The 8,477-nt window shown below is 42.0% G+C and overlaps 1 pseudogene; it reads left to right on the top strand.

Annotated features, from left to right (window-relative positions):
• Positions 1 to 6,873: 6,873 nt before the first annotated feature.
• LOC114048199 lies at positions 6,874 to 8,058 on the top strand (annotated as a pseudogene).
• Positions 8,059 to 8,477: the final 419 nt, after the last annotated feature.

Genomic DNA, 8,477 nt, shown 5'->3' with positions numbered 1-8,477 from the left:
AAGAAGAAGAAGAAGAAGAAGAAGAAGAAGAAGAAGAAGAAGAAGAAAGTGAGAGGAGAGGGAGTTAAAGGACCCATTATAGATGACCTTTTTGAGGCATTAGCTTTAAAGGGCAGAAGAGATACAGAACAACAGTGGCATGGAAGGATCAAGTGAGGGTTTTTTCAGGGTTGGGCAGATATGGATATATTTGTAGGTGATAAGTAATGAGCTGATGGGGAGAGATTGAGTCACAGAGAGGATGACAGAGGGGGAAATCTGTTGAATGAGAGGAGAGGGCATGGGATGAGATCATTTGAATAAGTCAAAGGGTTAGACTTGGTAAGAAGTATGGTCACTTCATTATGTGAGATAGAAGCAAAAGAGGAGATAGTAAGTGGTAAAAGCCATCTGAGTGATTAGAGGCAAGGAAAAGGGGTGAAGAGGGAGTTCATGGCAAATGGCCCTAATTTTTCCTGTAAAATATAAGGCAAGATTCTCCATGGATAGAATGAGGGGATGGGAAGCCATGGGAGGTTTGAAGATGGATGAAAAGGTTTACAAGAACCTCTGTAAAGAGTGAAATAGTTAACTGATAAGGGAAATATAATAGGATTGCCCAACAGCAGTGAGACCCCAGTGAGATTGTGTAACATAAATTTATAATGGACAGTCAGAATAGTATGATCACAAGATCAGACATTTAGAGCTCAAAGGGCCTGTGAAGGTCTGTCCCGTGGTCTCCAGACTTCTTAAATCATTCACCCCTATCTGCAAGAAAAAAAATTAAGCATGACTCCCAATATATGTATGTTTGTAAATTATATATGTATTACTCCATTTTCCATCAGTATCTCAGCTTGGCTTGCCTCCATAGAACACCATGCCCCAGGCCAGGTACCTCTTTTCAGCTTCCTTCTGTGTATTGTCTTCCACCATCATATTGTAAGCTCCCAAAGGGCAAGGTCATCTCTCTTTTTCTTATTTATATCTCCAGCACTTAGCACGTGCCTGGCACATAGTAGGTGTTTAATAAATGAAATGAAAATTGAATTATGATTGTACTAATATGTATATAATAAAACATACACACAAAAATTTTAATGGATTCCATAAAATGAAACAAATATTTTAAATAATATTTATTTTACTTATTTGATCTCACCAAAAAAATTATTAATACTATTTCTTCATGAAAATATGTTTCATTATTTTCACAATCTCAGTTTAACATTTTGTGATACGAAATAAAGGTTCTGTTTTTCAGTTCAGTTTATCTCATTTTTCTGTTTTAACAGACATCAAAGAGGAAGGATGGAGGAAGAATGTTGAGAAGATGATACAGTAACTGATTAGTGAAATGGCATTATTTTCTTCTCCATCTCATTATGATAAGGAATTTTCTTCTTTCACCTTAATACAAATTTTTAAAAAATCTAAATTTTCTTAAGTGCCACCTGTTAAAAGAGGCCTTTCCAGAATCCTCCAGCTGCCTAAACCTCCTTTTCTTTCACTCAGAAATCTCTATATTTATCTTGTATGTGTAGCATTCTCTTCCTCAGTTGGTGGGCAAATGAGAGGGATGCCTGAACGTCAGGACAGAACTCCTCAGTGAATTCAGATCCAAAGAGCACAAAGGTTGTATCTGTCCTGAAAAACAGCCTTCATTTCCCATTACCCTAAAGAAGAAAGGAAGGGCTGAAACATATCAAGAAATGAGAAGTGACAAAGCGCTACTAAGGGAGAGGATGTGAGGTCTGGCACTGAAGGGACGAGAAAGGATGAGAGAAGACTGGACTGTTAAGTCCACAGCAGAATTTGTTTTGAAAGAGTCTGAGCAACAGCTAAATAAAAGGAAGTTTACAAAGTGTACAGACTTCTCCAATTGGAATTGGACAGGGGTCTGCAGCACAAAGGAGCTAAATGAGCTGTTGGGGCTGTTGCTGCAGGCAAGAGGCTCAAGATGAAGGAAAGAGATTTTACTTATATAGCTCCCCCAAATCAGGAAATAATAAATTAACTGAATTGACCAGGACAGAGGATGAGCCAGCAGTTTCCTGGCCCCCTGATATTTAGCAAATCAAATGGGTGTTTAGTTAAATGAGATTGGTTCTAGCTTGCTCAGAATTCTTGTCCCCAGAGTAAGCTTTCCATCAGTTAATGCTATACTGGAAAGAGTAGGAGTCTAGGAGTCAGGAAACCTGGATTCAGAGTTGTGCTGGTAAATGTTTAGCAACTGGCTTTCCAGCATGACACTTTTTAGTTTAATCTCATTATTAACTTTTTCTTCATCATTTTCTTAAGCCTAGACAATCACCAAAACAATCAAGCCCTGATTTGTAGCAGGTTTGAGAAGTATAAATAAATGTTCACATAGAAAATGTAACAATTGTCTCTGGTAAGCCTGGATGAGCTGGTTTCAACACCGCTCTGTCGGGGTTTTAGTTTTTACAGCAAAATATTGGTGTAACATGAAATGCTATTTCCTTTGCTGGGCCTCTTAGTTTTCATCTATAAAATCAGATACTTAATTCAACCAACATTTATAAAGTATCTATTCTAGGTCATGCACAGTATTCAGTCAGCCTGGAGTAGGGGTGGGGATGTGGGAGTAGGTATAAAAACTAAGCATGGTCCCCACCTTCTTAGAGCTTAAAATTTATAAAATCGTGACTAGGGTCCCTTCCTTTTCTAAAATTCCATGATTCTATCATCATATGTTTCTCTCACTTATTAATAACATTGTCCTATTGTTCTGGAATGATCTTGTTTCCTTCCTCTTTTGTAAGCCAGCCCACACTCCCTGCCTTTCACTCTGATATTTGGTTCTAAATGCAGGGAGGAAGACACAAGAACTTAGATTAAAGGTAAAGCTGGGGAGGAAATCTGGCAAAGCACAGCTGTCTGTGTTCCAGCTGTGTCAGGGAAGGAGGTCAAAAACCCAAGCCAACTACGTGTTGATCTGTAAGCTTAGAAATTGCCTTGTACATGAGAAGGGTCCCAAATCTTGCCATTTCTTTGCTGGAAACAGTATAGTAATGTTCTAGAAGCCTTCCTTCTTTCTTATCTGCTTGTCAGTCTGTTCAAGTATTACAGGAAAGAAATAGAAAATTCTTTGAAAGATAAAACATGGACCAAGGGCTGAAAGAAAAATAGAAATTTCTGAAGCAACATAATATAAGTAATCCAACACAGAAAATGAAGAAAGTACCAGTAGAGCTGGGAAAGAGAAACATTTATTTTTATGCTGCTGAAAGTCTATTTCAAACTGTTTCACTAATCAACCCAACATGGCATTGGCAGGTGTTGGCTTAGTACCCAGTAGTACACTCAGGGCACCATTTTCCCATGACCCCTTCTGAAAGCCACCTTTGTTTCAAGGCACATTACAGGTCAGAACACGCTTAGCCCCCAATGAAATGTTTAAGTCAACTATAGGACACATTAGTTCAAAGCAAGAGCTGTTTAGTTAAACAACATAGCAAAATGCATGATAAGATACTACCCATACATACAAGGGCACACTTTCCCACAGGTTACTAGAGGGGACACCCACAGGGAACATATAGGACCAGGGAATGCTAGTGGCTAGAGCAACTCACACCTCAGATACTGATGCTTGCAGTCCTGCACCATGGCCAATATCATCCCTCTGGGGATATCACCACACTTAAGCCACTTTCCAATGGAGCTGAAACACTCTTAAAATTCTCTCCTAAATCACTCACTGGTAGGTCATCTCAGCTGAGCGAATTTCTCCTGCCATCTGCTGGTCTTCAGCAGCTATGCAGCCTCTTGCACACAGGAAAGGATTTTATCAGCTTTCTCAGCTCAGAGCCCCAACATCTAATTCAGCTTTTTTGTGCTACATACCCCTGGCTCGTTCCCAACTGGAGAAGTCCGTAAACATTGTGAATTTCCCTTTATGTGGCTGTTGCTCAAATTCTCTCAGAACAACCTCTTTGCTGCAGTAAGTCAAAAATTCCATTTCACCCCTACCATGCCCCTGTGTCTCAACTTCAAATCATCTCAAGGATTTTATTTAGCAAAAAAGGAAAAGAACCTAAGTTGAGCTAAGCTATGGAAATTCTTTTCAGCCCCCAGGATGACCCCAACAATGCTACTAGTTGTTGTGCAAATCAACTTAGGAGAAAGACTAAAAAGTATTGGGAAGAATTTATGAAACTAGTGACTTTTGCTCTATCCAGACCTCCACTACCCCCCTCTCCAGCCACCTTTATCACTGCACTGCCCATACATTTCTATGTCACCTAAATGTGCTGCCATATCACCCAGCACATTTAGAGGATGCAAAAGAGTTTACATTCTATAAAAATATATACAACATATATACAAGGTTAATAAATACAAATACTGAAAAGGATTGAGGACTAGATTGCCACTGGACAATTACAAAGGCCTTTTAATGACTTCAGGCTTTATCCTGACACAAAGGCCCGTCATCTTAATAGTTTCATCACATGCTACAAGTCATGGAACACAACAGTCTCTGAAGAGCTAAAGTTGAGGATGACCCAAAGAACGATGGAGAAGAGGAGGGTAGGATGGAGCAAGCCACCACATGTCACCAACAAGGAATTGTGTAGAAGTATTGTCAAGGATACAATCAAAGAAATGTAGGACTGGAAAAATGAACAGACTAGCCATGTTGTGAGAGCAGGATGTAACCAATAGACAGTCCGTGTCCTCCAGTGGTAGCCATGCAATGAGCAGAGAATGCAAAGAAGGCCCTAGGCAAGTGGAGTGTACCCTCTGTGTTGAACTTACAGAAAAACATGCTAAGAAGTCACACAGAAGAGTCAGGTACAAATGAATGGGTTGTTAAATGAATTGGTCTTTTAATGTTTATTAAGTTCTTACTATGTGCCAGGCACTGTGCTAAGCTAATCATTGTAAGGACTATCCATATTGATGAAATCATAGATCACTTAGAATATTGGTATGTAGAAAGATATTAAATATTTAAAGTGGCAAGAACACTAGGATTTGGAGTCAGACGACCTGGTTTTAAACCATAGATCTGCTATTTATCATTTGTGTGACCCAGAACAAGTCCCTTCACCTGTTTCTTCTTCTAAAAAATTAGGAGGTTGCCCCATCAAGTGTTCTGAACCTGGAGTCTATGAACTTATTTTTTTTAATATTGTGATAACTCTATTAAGTATAATGGTTTTCTTTATAATCCTATGCATTTTATTTTATGGTTTCAAAAGTGTTATTCTGAGAAAGGGCCCATAGGTTTCATCAAACTGCTAAAGGGGTCCAGGACACAAAAAGGTTAAGAACACCAGCCTACACAATCTTCAAGGTCCCCTGTAGCTCTAAATCAGGTAAGATAAGTTGAGCCTTGGGCCTCTAGGGAATGAGTTAGAAGACAAGTATATTTCAAGGAGGAAGGAACACAGCAAGAATATATGTTGATATGGATGCAAAGTGGAGAAGACAAAACCCTGTTATTACTCTTAAGATAAGTCATTTGGGTTCCAATGCTATGCCGTAATAGAAGTCTTATTGCTCAAGGAGCAGAGTAGAGAACATGCTGCCTCATTATAATTGGTTGATTCCTCGACCAAATCAAATTCTATTTGATGCATAAATGTCAGCCCAGCAACAACTCAACATTTACATAGCGATTTTTTTTTGTTTGCACACACAGAGGTGGTGATAAAATGGTAAGGGAAACACCCAGCCCCAAGAATTGTGAGTGGGCCTCAAAGGGTATTCTCAGATAGGCCTGACAAGGGATATTGGGCTTCAGTTCACCTGAAATATTGCTTCCACCCTAACATTATTGGCTGAAGGGAGAATGATAACATTCTCAATCAGCACACTCCTTTTGTTCTCCTCATCTCCCCCCTTAACTTGAAACTATTTGACTTCTTGCACACTATCATCTAGGCCAACTGTTGCTCCCTGTCCTCTGCATCCTGTTTCCTGTCAATCTGCCCTTGCACAGGCTATCCTCCATATCTGGAATTCTCTCTCTCTTCATCTCTGCCTCTAAGACTCCCTCAACTCCTTCAAGGCTCAGCAGAGGTGATACCTTCTGCTGGAAGTCTTTCATGGTCCCCTTCCTCCAGCTGTTAGCACTCACCTCAAATTATCTTGTATTTACTTATATGACCACATGGTACATCTCTCCCACCAGCTTCCCTTGCCCCAGAAAAATGTAAGCAGCTTGAAGGAAAGGATTGTCTTTGTTTTTGTCTCTGTACCCTTAGTGCCTCAAACAGAGTAGGTACTTAATAAATGTTCACTAAACTGACTTTCTTCCCAATAATTCTGAGAGGTAGGGATTATTATCCCATTTTACAGATAAGGAAACCGAGAGTTAAGGGGGGAAAGTGACTTATCCAAAGTCATGTAGCCAGTAAATGGCCAACATAGACCCAGATGTCCTGACTTCAGAATGAGAAAAGGCAAGGGAGCCTAGGAAATACAGACTCAGGCTCTTGAAAACACCTACTTCACCATCTCACACCTCTCAGATTGGCTAATAGGACATAAGAGGAAAATGGTAAATGTTGGAGTGGGTGTGGAAAAACGGGGACACCAATGCACTGGTGGTGGAGCTGTGAAATGATCCAACCATTCTGGAGAGCAGTTTGGAACTATGCCCAGACTTGCACCTAGCAATACCACTACTAGGTCTGTATTCTAAAGAGTTTTTTTTTTTTTTAAGGAAAAAGGATCTATTTGTAAAATATATACATATATATTTATATTTGTAGCAGTTCCCTTTATGGTAGCTAAAAATTGGAAACCGAGGGCATGCTCATCAATTGGGGAATGACTGAACAAGCTGTGGTTGTAATGGAATATTATCATGCTATAAGAAATGACAAGGGGACTTTCCCGGATTCACTTTCAACCATGGTGACCAAGGTGGTAACCGCCGCCAGCAGCACCACGACGGCCATCTTAAAACTAGGGGCTATTAGCCGCCCTGGGGAGGTTTTAGGTGCCCGGGAGGCCAGCTGGAGGCGCTTCTCCTCACAAACAATTCCTCCCTCTGGCAAGTATGGAGGCCGACATACGGTGACCATGATTCCTAGTGATGGCATCGGGCCGAGCTCGTGCTGCACGTCAACTCTGTGTTCAGACATGACTGTGTGCCTTTGTGCCTGCGGATTTTGAAGAGGTACGGGTGAGCTCTAATGCTGATAAGGAAGACGTCCGCAGCGCCATTGTGGCCATCCGACGCAATCGTGTAGCTTTGAAGGGAAACATCGAAACCAACCACAATCTGCCACCATCTTATAAGTCCCGAAACAACGTTCTCCGCACCAGCTTAGACCTCTATGCCAATGTCATCCACTGTAAAAGCCCGCCAGGCGTGGTGACTCGTCACAAAAACAGAGACAGCCTCATTGTTAGGGAGACCACGGAGGGCGAGTGCAGCAGCCTGGAACACGACAGCGTTTCAGGCGTGGTGGACAGCTTGCAGATCATCACCAGGCCAAGTCCCTGAGCATCGCTGAGTACGCTTTCCGCCTGGCCCAGGAAACCGGGCGAAAGAAAGTGACCGCCGTGCACAAGGCCGACGTCATGAAACTGGGAGTTGGCCTCTTTCTCCAGTGCTGTAAGGAGGTGGCTGCAGGCTATCCCAGCATCACTTTTGAGAGTATGATCGTCGACAACACCACAATGCAGCTAGTGTCTTGGCCCCAGCAGTTTGATGTCATGGTGATGCCCAATCTTTATGGCAACATGGTCAATAATGTCTGCACCGGCCTAGTTGGAGGCCCCGGTCTTGTGGCTGGGGCAAATTACGGACATGTGTATGCAATGTTTGAGACGGCAACTCAGAACACAGGAAAAAGCATCGCCAATAAGAACATCGCTAACCCCACGGACACCCTGTTGGCCAGCTGCATGATGTTGGACCATCTGAAGCTCCACTCATATGCCACCTCGATTCGGAAGGCTGTCCTGGCATCAATGGACAATGAAAACATGCACACCCCAGACATTGGGGGCCAAGGCACCACCTCAGAAGCGATCCAGGACGTCATCCACCACATCAGAGTCATCAAGGGACGGGCCATGGAGGCGTAGCCCTTGACACGCTGCCAGCCGAGCTCCCCTTCCACACCCCCCTCCAGCTGTGCTGCTTATTTATTGGCCCCTAATAAACTATTTGTCAGATAGAACACTGAGTCTGGGGAAAGGACTCCTCCTCCTTGAGCTCAAGCGTGTATTGCTTTCCCCTGCTTCTTAGCTTGTAGAATAAACAACTGTGTCCCTTTCTAAAAAAAAAAGAAAAAAAGAAAAAAAAAAGAAATAATGAGAGGCAGCTCGGGGGTGCAGTGAATAGAGCTCTGGCCTTGGAATCAGGAGGACCTGAGTTCAAATCCAGCCTCAGACACTTAACACTTACTAGCTGTGTGATCTTACCCCCAATTGCCTCACCGAAAAAAAAGCAAAAGAAAAAAAGAAAGAAAGAAATGAGCAGAATGATTTCGGAAAGACTACAT

Source organism: Vombatus ursinus, unplaced genomic scaffold (assembly GCF_900497805.2).
Source record: "Vombatus ursinus unplaced genomic scaffold, bare-nosed wombat genome assembly UNPS02014791.1, whole genome shotgun sequence".
Lineage (NCBI taxonomy): Eukaryota > Metazoa > Chordata > Mammalia > Diprotodontia > Vombatidae > Vombatus > Vombatus ursinus.
This window is presented reverse-complemented; position numbering and strand designations above follow the sequence as displayed.